Below are 17,623 nucleotides of genomic sequence, written 5' to 3' on the forward strand. Positions count from 1 at the left end.
AACAGTGACAGCACCTGCTGAACAAGAATTACTATCAAAATTCAAGAAGCTGATCATATTAATTTAAAAACATATTAATTTAAACACAAGCCAGTCTTTTTAAATCAGGACTGCCCAAGAGAAATATTCTTTTTTTTTTTTTTAAAGATTTTATTTATTTATTTGAGAGAGAGAGAGCACACGAGAGGGGGGAGGGTCAGAGGGAGAAGCAGACTCCCCGCTGAGCAGGGAGCCCGATGCGGGACTCGATCCCCGGACTCCAGGATCATGACCTGAGCCGAAGGCAGTCGCTTAACCAACTGAGCCGCCCAGGTGCCCCCAAGAGAAATATTCTGTCAGCAATTCATGATCTGAATTCTGATGTATGAGATCAATTTAAATATGGTACACCTAAAAAAAGTCATGAGACATTTTTGTTTTGTAATAAATAAGGCAGTGGTCAGCCAACTTTTTTGAGATAAGCTTCAAGTCTGCTCTTTCCCTTTTTTTTAAATCTTTTTTTATTATGTTATATTAATCACCATACATTACATCATTAGTTTTTGATGTATTGTTCCATGATTCATTGTTTGCATATAACACCCAGTGCTCCACGCAGAACGTGCCCTCTTTAATACCCATCACCAGGCTAACCCATCCCCCCACCCCCTCCCCTCTAGAACCCCTCAGTTTGTTTCTCAGAGTCCATAGTCTCTCATGGTTCGTCTCCCCCTCCAATTTCTCCCCCTTCATTTTTCCCTTCCTGCTATCTTCTTCTTTTTTTTTTTTTAACATATAATGTATTATTTGTTTCAGAGGTACAGATCTGTGATTCAACAGTCTTGCACAATTCACAGCGCTCACCATAGCACATACCCTCCCCAATGTCTATCACCCAGCCAGCTCATCCCTCCCACCCCCTACCATTCCAGCAACCCTCAGTTTGTTTCCTGAGATTAAGAACTCTTGTCTTCTTAATGCCAGGGAAGATCATTTTTGTTCCAGGGATATACTTCTTGGGATTCTCTAAATACTCCATCAGTGTCTCCCCTCTCCAGGTGATGCCTGTGTTCTTGTTGGCATCTATGTAAGAAAATCCAGAGACCTGACCTATCTTTTGCCCAAATCATAGAAATTTGGTCCAGTCTTGTGTTAGCCTCCTTTTTCTGCAGTATAGCACTGGGCACACTTCTGGACAAAAATTTTCTTGCCCTTTTCAACATAATCCATTTTTTTAAAGTTTTTATTTAAATTCCAGTTAGTTAATGTACAGTGTTATATTAGTTTCAGGTGTAGAATTTAGTGATTCAATGCTTCCGTGCAATACCTGGTGCTCCTTACAAGTGCCTTCCTTAATCCCCATCACCTTATTCACCCATCCCCCACCCATCTGCCCTCTGGGAACCATCAGTTTCTTCTCTGTAATTGAGTCTGATTCTTAGTTTGCCTCTCTTTTTGTCCCCCTATGTTTATTTGTTTTGTTTCAAATACCATATGAGTTCACTCATATGTGGAAATTAAGAAACAAAACATCACCCATTTTTAAATTGCTCATTGTCTAGCCTGAAGCAAGGATGCTTACTCACAAGCCACTAAATTTTTGTTTTCCTTCTTTTTTCAATTTTTCTATTTTCTTTATAGAAAGTTTATAGTGTCAGTTTTTCTATATAGATATATGATCCATTTCGAGTTACGTTTTTGCTTCTCTATTCTGTTTCTCTATTTGTCTACCCTTTTGCCAATACTGCACTGGCTTGCTTATTGTAATTTATAATAAATTTTCAAATTAGTTTATAGGAGTATTTCAAATTTGTTCTTAATTTTCAAAAACATTTTGGCTATTTTGTGTTTTTTTTTGCAATTTCATGCAGTTTTTCAATTTATTAGAAAACAAAAACAAAACCAAAAACCTTCCCCTGACATTTGAATTTGGGTTGAGTCGAATGTAGGGATTCATTTAGGGAAAATTGATTATGAATCTCTATTTATGTAGGCCCTATTTGGTTTCTCAGCAATGTTTTCTAATTTTGAATGTATAGGTCTTACACAGATTTTGTTACATATTAAGCATTTCACATTTTTTCATGTGATTGGAAATGATAGTTTTAATTTGAATCTCCAGTTGTTTATTATCAGTGTAAAAAATACAGTGTATTTTGAATATTGATCTTGTGCCCTGTTATTCTGCTAACTTAGTAGTTCAAATGGCTTTTTAGCAAATTCCTTATGGTGTTGTACTAAGAACATAATGTCTTCTTCTATAAAGACAAGTAGACATCTTTGTAGTCTTTATGCTTTTTATTTCCTTTTCTTTATTGCATTGATGATGGCCTCCAGTGTGACCTGCTTTCTGTCTCTTTCTTGCCTTTACATTTCATAGGTGTTTTCCCAATATATCTCTTGCATATGTAATTCCAAATCTTGGCATCTGTTTTTTAGAGGATTCAAACTAATACATTATCCAATGTAGAATGAGCAAACAGATTTTGGATTAGACTTCACAGAGGAAGATACACAAATGGCCAAATAAGTACATGACAAATAGCTCTACATTATTAGTTATGAGGGAAATGTAAATGAAATCATAGTTATATATTACCTCATACCACTGGAAGAACTAAAATTAGAAATACTGACAACACTAAATGTTGGTGAAGATATATTGCAAATAGAACTTTCACAGATTACTGGTGATTGTATAGAAGGGTATGACCACTTCGGAAAAGAGTTTGGCATTTTTTTTTTTACACAGTTAATCATGCACTTACTATACATCTACCCTTTGAAGTATCAATTCCACTCATAGGTATTTACCCTATAAAAATGAAAGTTTACATCCACATAAAACTTCGACAAGAATATCCATGGTACCTTTATTCATAATAGCAAAAATTTGGTAATAATTCAATGTTCATCAACAGAAGAATGGGTAAAAAATGTAAACTCATAAAAGGGAATACTACTCATTGATAAAATGGAATGAAATATTGAATCACAAACAACAATCTGTCTCAAAATAATTAAGCCAGACACAAAGAGTACTTACTATATAATTTGCTTCATACACAATTCTAAAAAAATACAAATAATTTACAATGACAGCTGAACAGTGGTTTTCTGGGGTGGGTCAGGTAGTGAAGGCATTGAAGGACTGCAAAGAGTCAGGTGGACGCTTTTGGATATGAAGCAAATATTCTGTAACTTGATTGAGGCATTGGTTTCGTGGGAAGATTGATTGTTAAAATAAATTGAATTCACTTCTTTTGTACGTAAATTTTACCTCAAATATCTCAGTACAAGTAGATTCATTAAATTTTCTTAAACTAAATGTTCCAACTTGATGGCAAGCAGCTTTCATTATTTTGATGTTATGTATCAACAAAAAGAAATAAGCTCAGAGATAAAGATACATAGAAATTTTCAAGTGTCAAAAACTATGCAATATAGGAAAAAAATTGCTAATATGTCTCATTTTTCTCCCCACATCATAAGACTGTGATCTGTGTTTTTAAATTGTGGAGGTTTTGTGATGTGTTGTATTAGTTTAGAATCACAATTTCAAACATTAGTCAAATAATTTTCTTCTATCCTATGATTTCATATAAATGCATTTTCTTGCATACGTACTTAAATTTATTATGAGTAAGCAAACTTGAAAAATTACATCACTAATAAATTACTGAAAGTGCTGAGAACGAAGTTATTCTATATTCAGTAAATTTTTTAAAAAGCATCATTACAACTTATCTAAAAACCATTCCTGGAGATAATTCTGATTATTATGCTCATAAGTAGTGATTCCATCATTTAAAATGAAATACTTTTAAAGTTTTAAATGGTATATTAAAGCAGTATGTCATCTATGGTTCTATAAGTCTTAATAAATGCTACAGGATTAAAATGCAGTTACAGTCTAGTTTGTGCCTAGAACAGCATTCTAACATTTCAATAACACAGTGTTTGCTTTATAACATCATAGCTGTGCGGACAGTTTATCTACAATGTTTTGTGTAGTAAGAATACAGTTATGTAATAGCATTTTTACCATTTATTTATATGACAGATTTTTACAATAAGATTATTGTTCTCAGTAGTTTTTCTTAAATGGGAAAGAGCAGGTGATTAAGGTTCAAGACATTATGTCCAGGAATTAGGAATCAGAGCACTTTCTCCTTCTCTACAAAATCAGTTTCTTGTTCTGTCATTTCTTTAGCTACACACACCTATGTATATATCTGTATTCTGTTATGATTTGTGTTAAGGGTTATGACATGAAAGAAAGAGAAAATGGGGTGAAAATCCTGAGCTTCCAGGATTTTCATGTAGATTAATTTTGCATTTCATAATTGAAGATTATGCAGTTTGACTTCCAGATATGAGTGCGGTGAAAAAAAGGAGGCGTGAATAAGGACAATGCTTTAGGTAAGTTTGAGCTTGAAGGGGCAGTGGGTTGGAGAAAACCATTTTTTAAAATTTTTATGAAGGAAGAATAGATACGAATAGAAATGAGAAACAGCCACTAAAGATGACTAGATTGATGATAGAGGGCAAGAAGGAATCATCCATAGGGAGTAATTTTTCTGAAGAGTCAGTGGGAGATGGGACCCAAAGAACAGTGAGACAGAGGCTGTGTAGGACACAGGCACATTAATAGGAAGTGAAGGGAATTACCATCTGGTGAAAGTTCTTATTTTAATATAAAGTAAAAATAGAGCCTTTAACTGAGTTAGCTGGTTGATAGGAGAGTTGGAGTTTTAGAGTTTGGAAAACAATTTATTAACAACATTTAGAAGAGATGCCTGCTGAACCCAGAGGTGTTATGTATGGCTTCAGTGAGACCATGGGTGGTGCATTGCTGGGTAAATTAAAACATACTGAAATGGTACTTCATCAACCATGTTTCTATAATTCTTAGAGGAAAATAAATGTTACAGTGTTAAAATGCAGTTATAAACTGACATGTAATCTTTTATGAAGTTTTATGTTTAACCAGTAGATTTGGTCAATTTGTAAAACAATCATTACTCAAAATAAGCTAGCTTTTTTTGAAATTTAATTTTTACATGTATAAAAGGAGTCAGACAAAATTTCTTGTTCAGATTCCAAGCTGGCATATAGTAAAAATGGAACTTGGAAATTTTTATTTTCCAGCCCACTGATTCAGTTACATTGATGAGGAAAAAACAATTCTGTCTGGTAAAACTACTTTAAACACAGCCATAAATCAATCCAAAAGCAACTTAAAGATTCCTTTATTTCTTTTGCTGACAGATTCAGCTATTGGCATCATAACATTTCTGAGTAACAAGAAACTATTTTGTACGTTCCACTGTGTCAGTCTTGCTCACAAATTTTAAATTGTTCCAAAGTGCACATTCTTAAGTAAGGCTTTTAACGAAGGAAGAACATATTGACATAAGCTAGATCCTTCAAAGTGATCTTATTTTAATTTCCCATTTCAGTTTTATTTCCTTTTGCACTACATCAAAAATACAAGTCCCTTCTCCCCCCAATTCTACCACCAGTCATTTAACAAACCCATTCCATGACTTAGCAAACACGTATGCTTTATCTGATATACTTGTTTTCCAAAAACCTTGCCTCTATAAAACTTCTCACCACTCTAATTCCAACTCAAGTACTGGCTTTGACAAGAAACATTTCTAATTATTTCTACGAACTGTGCTATTTAAGATGGGTATACATATGTATGTATACATACAAATGTATATAACATACACACACATAACTAATAATATAATATATAATATATAGCATATTATAAAATCAGCATTCCATCCACTTCTGGGAAATCCATCTCCTACCTGTGTTAGTGATTTGAATGTGATTTTCTTATTTTATAAAACTTTGTCAATAGTGATTAGACTGGTAGTTGGCACTTCCACTGCAGCTGACTCATTTGGGTATTAGCATCTGACTGAAAATAGACTAATTCTATAACCTTTCCCTGTAATGATCATCTGGATGGCTTTCTCGAATGGTGAAATAGGTGTGTAAGCCACGATCACACTGATCCCAAAGATCATTGCATTTCATGTAATAATTATTGTCTCCAAGTTTGTATTGGCTTGTTTTTTATGATGAAAAAAATATTACTTTAAAAAGCCAGAAAGAAAAACTAGATAAATTTTGAAAGCAAAGAACACTCAAAATCTGCGTGTGTGTGTGTGTGTGTGTGTGTGTGTGTGTGTGTGTGTGTGTGTGTTATAAAGAATGTTTGCCTAGCAACACTAAAGCCTCATAGGCTAACTTGCTGTGAAGTCTACCTCAGATTAGTCTTGCAGCCTCTGGAGCAAGACTAACTCATTTTCTTTTCTTTTTTTTTTAAGATTTTATTTATTTATTTGACACAGAGAGAGACAGCGAGAGAGGGAATACAAGCAGGGGGAGTGGGAGGGGAGAAGCAAACTCCCCATTGAGCTGGGAGCCCAACATGGGGCTCAGTCCCAGGACCCTGGGATCATGACCCAAGCCGAAGGCAGACGCCTAATGGCTGAGCCACCCAGGCACCCCAAGACCAGCTCATTTTCAATTCAACTCTGAGTTTACCTTTAGTAAGTTCCTTAACCTCTCTCTACCCCTATTTATTCATCTGTAAAATGGGGATTATAATTGTTTCTACTCCTGACAAGGTTGCTTTAAAGAATAAAGGAGAATATATGTAAAGAGCTCCATAAAAGAGACAATAAGACCTCAGCAGATTTTAGCTATTATTTCTACAGGAGAAGCTCTCAACCTACCTTTACATAATAACTCACTGTGAATGTCCCCTGTAAAACATGCTGACTAATGTCCAATTCACCCTAAAACTTAAGGTGAGTTGATTATTCTCTGATACACTCATATACATCTGCTTTCACAAAATGAGTCTTTTCTTCCCAAGAGCCAGTTGTGTTTGTTCTCAATCATGTTCCTTCTAAGTGCACTTTTTAGTATAATTTTGCACTTTAATAAAATACCTTAAAATATGACTATGAAAAGAAATGCTAATTACTGAAAAAATATTTCAGAAATCAGATTTTGGCCAAATAACTATGAAACTTTGGAGGAAAGGAAAAAATTTAGAAGATTTTATACTCAAAGTAGCCCTGTGAATGTCTTTAATTTCTTCTCAACCAGAACTACAGACCATAGGTTATAATTTCTATGGTGTATGCAGAAAGACAACATAACACTAAAGAGGTAAAGGCCTTGCCTCTTCACGTAAAATGTTATGTAAGTTCAAATTTACATATTTATGGTTCAAATGAAATAGTTATAGTATATATGCATGTGTATATTTATACATGTAAGTAATATACATATATATATGTATATACTTTTCATGGCTTTATATTTAGCAAAATTTTCTCATTAACCCATCAATTACAGGTCTTGATAGCACTAGATAGATAAATTTCTACTATATTTGCTTCTGGCTGGAATCATATTCATTTAGACTAGTTGTACTTTTTATTTTCCATTGATGTCCTCAGATTGACCAATCTGGTATAATATCTGATTAATTTTAAGAGTAGAAAAAAATAGGGATGCCTGGGTGGGTTGGTTGGTTAAGCATCTGCCTTCGGCTCAGGTCATGATCCCAGGGTCCTGGGATCGAGTCCCTCATCGGGCTCCTTGCTCAGCAGGGAGCCTGTTTCTCCCTCTGCCTACCACTCCACCTGCTTGTTTTCTCTCTCTTTCTCTCTCTGGCAAATAAAATCTTTAAAAAAGAAGAGCAAAAAAAAAAAAAATAGATTATTCATTTGTTTAATGGATCGTAGTCAAGCACAACTGAAATGACTTTTGCAAAATTAAAATCAGGATCCTTGATTAAAAAATGGGGGAATGATTATTTTTATCTGCAGATTCTACTTAAGGGCTTTGTAGGTACTCTGAGGTCAGACAGCCTTGTTTTAATTACTTTCTCATTCCTTCCACTGTCTCAGTCTCTATTCTTACTCAAGTTCCAATTAAAATATACTTGTCCTAACTCAGCAATCAACCCTCATCCTTGGCAGATATTCATAGCTCCACTAATCCCTTCAGGATATACTAATTATCTGAACTCTCCAGGGTCTATATGACTTGTTCCTACACTTTAGAGAGCCTTGGAATATCTTGAGCAGCTTGTGAGCAATGGAGATTCACCAGTACTTGCCCCCAGACTCTCTATATCAGAACCTCCAATGCTTTCCAGTTTGAGTCAGACACCAGATTTTTAGCAGAATTATAACATAAGAATGTATTATGTAATACTATGTAGATGTAAATGAAAAACTTCTATCCCTTATTTTCTGTACTCTTTCCCCCTTAGTTGGTAAGAGCCATTTTTTAATAAGCAGTAGGGTGTACAGTTTTATCCATAAATCTTTTTTCTTTAATAATTGGAAAGGAGGCAAAAATAGAATTACATAACATTTATAACATGTACATGAAGCATGTCTTTTCCATAGGTGCTACAGATCACAGGGGCACTGTTGGTTGGAAAGGTTACTGACCCCAATATCTAGAGAATATTAGTATAGACTCAGAATTTCATTTTCATTGTAGTTTTAAAAGAATGGTTAGTAGTCTTCATGTCATTGCCATTGGGTTGCATTGTCTCTTTAAGAGAAAATCCTTATCTTAAATGCACACTCAGCTGTCACTGGGGGAAAACAAGTTGGAGAAAAGGAAACATTAATGCACAAATCTATGTATGCAGACCCTGAGGTCTCTGACTAGCTTTTTGAAGTCTTATTTGACACAAGTGATTATAGGGGACATTTCTGACACCAGAAGGCAACAGAGGGTCTTGAATAGTTCTGAGATTGAATTCGCATAATCATTTCATTGGGTTTAAAGAACTGCTCTAGAAGGTCATAGAGGATAAAGGGTTAGCGTTCACTCAATTAAATGGTCAGGTATGAATAAATTGGGGAGAAGTCATTAAGCATAGACAGGAGTCTTTGGGAAAGAACCTAGACAGACATGACACCTGGTTCATCATTAGATTTAGCATGTGGCATAAGAACAAGAAAGAGAAAGGGTCAGGGATTACTGAAAATAAGGAAGTACAACACCCTTTTTACTTTTTTGATAATGCTGTTAACAGTGTTTAAATAAATCTTTATTCACACTTCTGATAATTTCCTTAGGATACATTGTATTTTAAAAGGTTCCTGGCATTTAATGCCAGACTATAAATAGTGTATCACATTACCCTGGTTTGCCACATTTTTGTTTTAGCTTTTGTCAGTACTCTTCCAGTACCTCTTCCATCAATTCTTATGCTGATAGAATTTTATTAATTATTAGAACAGTATGTTTTTTTTTTATTTGTAAGGCATGCTTCCTTTTGTTATTCTCTATTAAAATTTTGTCTTCAGGGGCACCTGGGTGGCTCAGTTGGTTAAGCGACTGCCTTCGGCTCAGGTCATGATCCCAGAGTCCTGGGATCGAGTCCCGCATCGGGCTCCCTGCTCAGCGGGGAGTCTGCTTCTCCCTCTGACCCTCTTCCCTCTTGTGCTCTCTATCTCTCATTCTCTCTCTCTCAAATAAATAAATAAAATCTTTAAAAAAATTAAAAAAAATTTAAAAAAATAAAATTTTGTCTTCATCACATGAAAAAGTACTCAACATCACTTGGCATCAGGGAAACACAAATCAAAACCTCAATGAGATACCACCTCACACCAGTCAGAATGGCTAAAATTAACAAGTCAGGACATGACAGATGTTGGCAGGGATGCGGAGAAAGGAGAACCCTCCTACACTGTTGGTGGGAATGCAAGCTCTTGCAGCCACTCTGCAAAACACTGTGGAGGTTCCTCCAAAAGTTGAAAATAGAGCTACCATACGACCCAGCAACTGCACTACTGGGTATTTACCCCAGAGATACAAATGTAGGGATCTAAAGGGGCACATGCACCCCAATGTTTATAGCAGCAGTATCCACAATATCTGCCTAGATGTCCATCAACAGATGAATGGATAAAGAAGATGTGGTATATATATATATACACAATGGAATATTATGCACCATCAAAATAATGAAATCTTGCCATTTGCAATGACATGGATGGAACTGGAGGGTATTATGCTGAGCGAAATAAATCAATCAGAGAAAGATAAATATCATATGATCTCACTGATATGAGGAATTTGAGAAACAAGACAGAGGATCATAGGAGAAGGGAGGGAAAAATGAAACAAGACGAAACCAGAGAGGGAGAGAAACCATAAGAGACTCTTAATCTCAGGAAACAAACTGAGGGTTGCTGGAGTGGTGGGGGGTGGGAGGGATGGAGTGGCTGGGTGATGGACACTGGGGAGGGTATGTGCTATGTGAGCACTGTGAATTGTGTAAGACTGATGAATCACAGTACCCCTGAAACAAATAATACATTAAAATAATTTGTTTGTCTTCATTTTTCTCATTCTATTTTAAATCAGGGCTTCCCTGTACCCCTGAAACAAATAATACGTTATATGTTAATAAAAAAATAATAATTTATGGGGAAAAATTTGTCTTCATTTTTCTCATTCTGTTTTAAATCAGGGCTTCCCAAGCTTGGTGCTATTGACATTTGGAAGTGGACAATTCCATGTTGTTGGCACTGTTTTGTGCTTCATAGGATGTTAGCAACATCTTTGGCCTCTACCAACTAGATGCCAGTAGCAACCTCCATGGTTGTGACACTAAAACATGTCTCCAGACATTATGAAGTATTCTCTGGGAGAGGTGGGGATTGTGGTGGTAAAATAGTTCCTGGTTGAGAAGCACTGTTGTAAATAAACTGTGGCTTGGTTTTTCTAATTAAAAATTAATCCCATTAACAATTTTATAATTGGCATTGAATCAATTCTGTAAATATAAAGAATAGTTTTGACAGTATTCATTATTATTAATTTCTCTTGGTACCAACAATTAATTTCTAACTCTCCTTTCTTAGAGGTTTACAGATTAGCTCTCCTGTCCTGCAAAATATGTGTTGTCTAATATTACTCTATTTTCCACAATATGAGAAATTTATTCTGGACACTGGCCAAAGGAGGATTAGGAAGGTTAGCAGCCTTAATGTGTGAAGTATTCTGTGAATATGTATGAGTGTGTATGTGTTTCTGTGTCTATGTGAGCATTAGACTGTAGATATTTTTGTGGGAATTTAGGAAAGACTAAATTAGACTCCATTTGTAACACAGGGAGAAGCTGTGTTACACTTTTGGAAAAACTGTGAATAATAGGACAGAGAATCATTTAGCTATGTCAAGTGAATTGTTGAGACTGGAAATGGTAAACTCGTAAGTATCAGTGGTTTTGTGGCTGCTGGGCATGATCAATATTGGTAGATATTCTTCTGAATAGCTATTTGACAAAACAACAAATGTTATATTTATCTCATTGTGCTGGACCCTACATGAAAAAAGAGTTCTGTAGAGACTAATGTAATCAATTTCCCAGTGTTCATTTTTGCTATTGAACTTTGGTAATTGAAAAGTTAAGTTAGCTACCAGAAAGAAAGTATATTTTAAGAAAAAGTAGGATTGAGATAAAATAAAACTTCCATGTGCATTTCCATTCAAAATGCATCATGTTTTGCATATCATAGACCTATAATGAATCCTGTTGATTATATAAATTTTAATGTACTGTTGTTGGGATTTTTTCCTTGACTGCTACAACTGCACGTATGAGTTCAGTATGAGTTTAGAATGCCATTCATATTCTATAGAGGATTATTTTTCACTTTGCCCCAAAACCATATGGGACACATTCACCTACACGTTGAACAATATAAATATGTATTCTGTTTCAAAATCCTCTGGATTTTTGTTCTTATGTGTTATCTAATATAAACATCAGGATTTTTTTAAAAAAAGTTTGACCTGAGTTAAGACACTTCATAAGATTCACGAAGACAGTGAATTTAGAAAGTGAATACAATATCTGCATCATCAAAAATCATAAACCTTACAAATTTCTAAGAATGCCCTTGGCTGTAAGTGATTTAACTCAGATCTAGATGAATACGAAATAACAGAAAGAATAAATTTCTTTAGAGGGGAAATCCACAATGTTAGATAAGGAGCAAAAAACACACAGACTTACCTTTGTAAAAAAGTAATTCTGTTGGCAATGATTTTTCATATTGATATAAGAATGCTCTTCCTGAAGCAGAAGTCAGTGCCTGGGTATGGAAAATTGGTCCTGATGTAAGAGTTGTAAGAGTTATGGATAGTTGGATTCTGTAAACTAAAGTTATCTTCAAGTGTGGGATTTCTAGTTGCATCTTTACTACAGTTAAGGCAGGTTGCTGCCATATAATAAAGCGGTGCATGAATCCATAAAACTTACTTTCTCTGCTCTTAAGAGTGAATGGAACACTTCAGTAGCAAAAGCAAATTGGTTTTGAGAGCAAAGCAAAGAAAGAAATCTCTCTGGGTCCCAGTTTCAACTCTTGCAAAAGGAATCCATTTGATTTTAGTGATAATAAACAACAGTTGCTTCTGACTTAAGCAACTTCAAAGAAATATGACAAATTTTTAAACATCTTTTTCAAAATGCCATAGAGACCTCAATAATTTATTATAACTATATTTGGCTTTAGAAGAGATGATTATACTTTCTGGAACTATATGAATGGGAATGTGATTTAAGTTTTTTATGTGACCTAAGACATAATAGGGCATCCACATACCCAAATTACAGCAAAGTCCTAAATAGGCATGCATTTAAATGATCCACCCCAAGGAGACAGGGCAAAGTGCATAATCTTTCCTCCACAGATTATCACTCCTTGGAAGGCTCCCCATAGGTATCCTAAGTGTGAGACAGTGAGTATGCAGTGGGTGGGGAAGCTCATATATTGAATAGTAAGTACTGCTCGTTAGGTTTCTTTGAGTATATACAGTTACTTTCCTGAATTCATGAATGTTGCTAAAATATTTGGGGGGTTTTTCTTCATTAATTGTTTTTAACAAAAGTACCAACAGCCTTTGGAATGAAACTGAACATTGCACTGGCTGATAAAAATGCTTTGAGCTATATTTATCTGCCAGTTTGGGTTCATGTCTGGAGTACACTATTTTACTTGAAGTTTTCTCTCCTATTGTCTTAAGTACAATTTTTGGTGTTAGAATCTGACTATATGGGGTTTTCCTTAAGCATTGGGTGGACAGTTTCATTCATGATGTCAGATCACTGATTTCACAATGACTGAATTACAGAGGAAATACTAACTGTTGCAAGTATATATTCAGTATATCATGACACCCTACAAAGCAGAATGGGAAATCTCTCACTTTTAATTTACTTCAGTGACTTATTTTAAGATTCAAAGTCACATAAGTCAGAATGCCTCTTGTGTCATTCTGATAAGGAATTATTTGACATTTTGGAAAACCTCCATGTAATCACCATTGAAATATATAAGGATATTTTAATGGGAAAAAGAAACTAAATGACTTTCTATTTAATCTGTTGTTTATTTTTTTCTCTAATAAGCCATTAAATAAGCTACAAATTTCAGCAGATAAAGTTTAATACAGTTTGCTCATTGCATTTGTCTTCAGATATTGCTTGGAATTGCACGAATAGGGCAATCAGCCACTCAAGGCTCTTGCCTACTATCTATAATATAAAAAATGCAGATATCACATTATACATATGAAAAATGATTTCAAGGGTAAATTCAGTTTTATTTTTCTTAGAAGCTAGTGGTTTAAAGAAGTATAATACTGGAGATGAAATACAGTATTGTGACATAAATTGAGGTATGAAAAATGATCAAAAGCAAAAATAGATCTATGCAGAAGGAAGATGGTTGGTCAGTGAAAATGTAGTAATGACATCTGTATAAGGCCTTTTTCCTCTGCAACGTATGTAATTATTACAGTATTAATCATTTATTAACTTACAAATTCATGTTTCTCCTCTACCAATTGAGAATTAATATTTTTCATATTTTTTCAAATTAAAATTAAAGTTAAATTTATCATAAAAGGTTTATCAGTGCAATCTGTTATGAGCAGAGTGCTCACTACTTAGCACTGTTTCACAAGTGCATATCAACAGTAACTAAATGCCTTGGTTTCTAATATTGTCCAAGTTGGCAGGTGTTTTTAGAAAGTGCTCTAAAACTGGCAATTTTTGTTTCAAATGTTGTGTGGAATTACACGTGGCAGGGATCAAGTGAATTGGGAGTGGGAAAGTGATGACTTAGCTGTCAGGTTATTTACTTGAGGGTAGAAGTCGTAATTATTCAATAACTATGTAAGTAAATAAAAAGAAATGGCCATTTAATATCTTAGAATAAGGCAATGGAGAGAATCTAAATTCAGAATAATCAATCAGTATATATATATATAAATCATACATACATATGTGTATATGTACATGTGCATATATATGCACAAAAATTTGTTGCCTCAATACATAAATTCTACGTATATATTCATTCAGCACATTTTTTTTTGGCTCTTTAGTAGCTCTCATGTTCCAGATACTCTTTTAGGAGCCAGGGATAAAGCAAGGAACAAAAAAGGCCAAAATATCTGTTCTCACTTCCCTCGTGGAACTTGCATTCTAGTAAGGACACAGTAAAGACAATATAAATGAGCAAAATATAATGTATATTAGCAAGGAACTAATGCAATGGAGGAAATAAAGTGGAGGAAATGGATAAGGAATGTTGGTAATGAGGTTAAACTTGACACGGTGTATTAGTTTTTGATTGTTGTTATAACAAATTGCTACAAATTTAGTAGCTTCATAGCCTACCATAGAGATTTATTACCTTACAGTTTTGTAAGGTCATTCAGGGCCATACAGACTCTGTGAAATGGGTCTTACTGGGCTAAAATCAAAGTATTGCCTAGGCTGCATTCCCATTTGGATGCTCTAGGGGAAAATTCATTTCTTGCCTTATTTGGCTTCTATAGGTCATTCATATTACTTGGCTCATGCCCTCTTCCTCTCTCTTCAAAATTAGCTATGTTGCATTTCTCTGTGCCTTTCTTCTGTAGTCACATCTCCCTCTGACTCTCTTCTTCTTCCTTGCTCTTGCACTTTTAAGTAACTTTGTGATTATAATGGCCCCACCAGGACAACCCAGGAGAATCTCCTAATTTTAGGGTCAACTGATTGACAACCTTAATTCTCCTTTGCTAGGTAATCTGACATATTCACAAATTATTGGCATTGGGATATGGACATGTTCAGAGGGCCATTATTCTGCCGACCACAAAGGATAACCAAGAAAAGCCTCATTCAATCTGAGTAAGGATCTAAATGAAATTAAAAAGCAATCCCCGAAGGAATAACATGGTAAGCAAAGAAAAAGTAAGTGCAAAGGCCAGTGGGTAGGATCATGTCTAGTATGTTCCAGGAAAAGTGAACAGGATAGTGTGGCTGGAGTAGAGAGCTCAAGATGGGAAGATGAGTAGTATGAGAAGAATTCCAAGAAATAATGGCAAGTTTGGAGGTAAAATAGCTGCCTTATAGGTCATAGCCAAAAAAACAAAACAAAAAAAACCTTTTATACTGAGATTAAAAAAAATACCTATAGAATTTTAAGCAAAAAGTAACATTGTGACATATGGTAAAAAGAGTACTTTAGCAACATGTATATAGAATCAAAAGGAGATCAATGAGTAGGTTATAGCAAGAATTTTTCTAGAAGATGATGGTGTCCTAGTACAAAGTGGTAGTAGAGGGAGAGGTAGTTGGATTCTGGCTATATGTGAAAAGCAAAGCCAGCAGGTTTTGCTGGAGGTTTGTAGCTGGAATGTAAGAAAAGTAGTCATGAAAGTCTCCAACATAGTTTTGCCTTTAGCATTTAGAAAAACTCAGTTACCCTTTATTGAGATGGGTATGATAATGAGAAGAGTTTTTTGTTTGTTTTTTGTTTGTTCTTTTGTTTTTTGCAGGAGGTCATATTGACAGTCTGGGATTTGTAATGTTTAAAATGGCTGTTAGATATCCAATTTAAGATGACTAGTAGAGAGTTGAATATATGAGTTTAGAGTTTAGGGAACATATAAATAGTAACTAGTGACAGATTATGTATGGTTTTCAGAACCATGAAATTAGTTAAGGTGCTCAGCCACAGTTTTAGATAAGAAATAGAAGAGATTCAAGACCTAAACATTGGGATACTCCAAACAGAGGTCAGGGGAAGGAATAAGAACCAATAAAGAATACTGAAACAAAAAAGACAGAGAGGTGGGAGAAGAACCAGATAAGTGATAGCCTAGTACAGAAAATAGTTTCAGAAGAGTGAGAACCACTTTTTCATACTGCTTTATATTGAGAAAGCAGAAGACTGAGAAAGACCATTAGATTTAGTGATGTCAGGGAGTTTTATTGAGAAGAGCAGTTGCAATGGGAGGTGAACTTGTGATTGAAATGAATAGAAAATGAAGGGATAAAAATCAGGCAAAACAAATAAAAGTAATGTTTTGTACACATTTTGCTGTAAAAGAAAAATAAAAGGGGGCGACTGGGTGGCTCCGGGTGGTTACACGACTGCCTTCGGCTCAGGGCATGATCCCGGGGTCCCACGATCGAACGCTGCATTGGACTCATTGGGGAGTCTGCTTCTCCTTCTCCCTCTCCCTCTGTGTGCTCTCTCTCTCTCTAACAAATAAATAAATAAATCTTTTTTTTAAAAAAATTGAAGAGTAACTGGAAGAGGAATAAAGTATTTCCAAGATAAGAGAAATAATCTCATATTTATTCTGGGAGTGAATCACTAGAGATGAAAAGTTAAGAAAGGTAAAAAAGAGAAAATTTCGGGAAGATCCCTGGTGTAGGTGTGAGGAGGTTGAGATCTAGTGCTCAAAAACACAACTTGGCCTTGGATAGAAGAACCTGTAATTTATAAGAAAGAAGGCAAAATATAGCTGTACAGATGCAGAAACTATAAGTGGTGGTGATATCTTTTGGAGATTTTCTTCTTCTGTCTTAATGTTCTCAGTGAAAGAAGAAATAACACCAGCTCATATAGAAAATGGGTTTAGTACTGTATGTTTGAGAATAAAAGATAGTGGAGGAATAAGGGAATTACGGAAATACAGTATGGCTTTGTATCACCATAATGGGCCTATTTGAAGTTAGTAACTGGAGGTTTAATGAAAGACTAGTTATAATGGTTCTGTAATTTTTTTTTCCCAGCCACATTCAGCTACGTGAGAGCAGACAGACAGCATTTGAGAAACCAAATTTAAATAGCATTGTGATTTAGCCAATGATGTCTGACAATGTGATAAGGGCAGGGAAAATGGGTTACTAGCTAAGGAATTATCCCAGTGTATTTAACCATGTGTAAGGAGAGTATCAGGGCATTATGGGGATGAAGGACTAAAATTATGCTTATTATCAATGGAATAACCATCTTGGTAGAGTCTTAGGATAGTTGATATATGATTACTAAAGGGAGAGAGGTAAAAAGATGATGATGGTTTGAGAAAGGGAAATATTTGAAATTATGCTTATAGAAAGTTCTGTTATTGGCAATATGTCTTGAGTGTGACCATAGAAGTGGTGAGTGAGGTCACTCCAGGCCAAGATGATTGGTTAAGAGATGATTTATTAAGTAGGATATGCTAGACATGTGGCAATAAATAGGGGGAAAAAAAGAATCATGGCTCAGTTTTCAAA

Source organism: Eumetopias jubatus, unplaced genomic scaffold (assembly GCF_037043125.1).
Source record: "Eumetopias jubatus isolate StellerSeaLion01/CBP00866 unplaced genomic scaffold, mEumJub1_p1.0 scaffold_2, whole genome shotgun sequence".
NCBI lineage: Eukaryota > Metazoa > Chordata > Mammalia > Carnivora > Otariidae > Eumetopias > Eumetopias jubatus.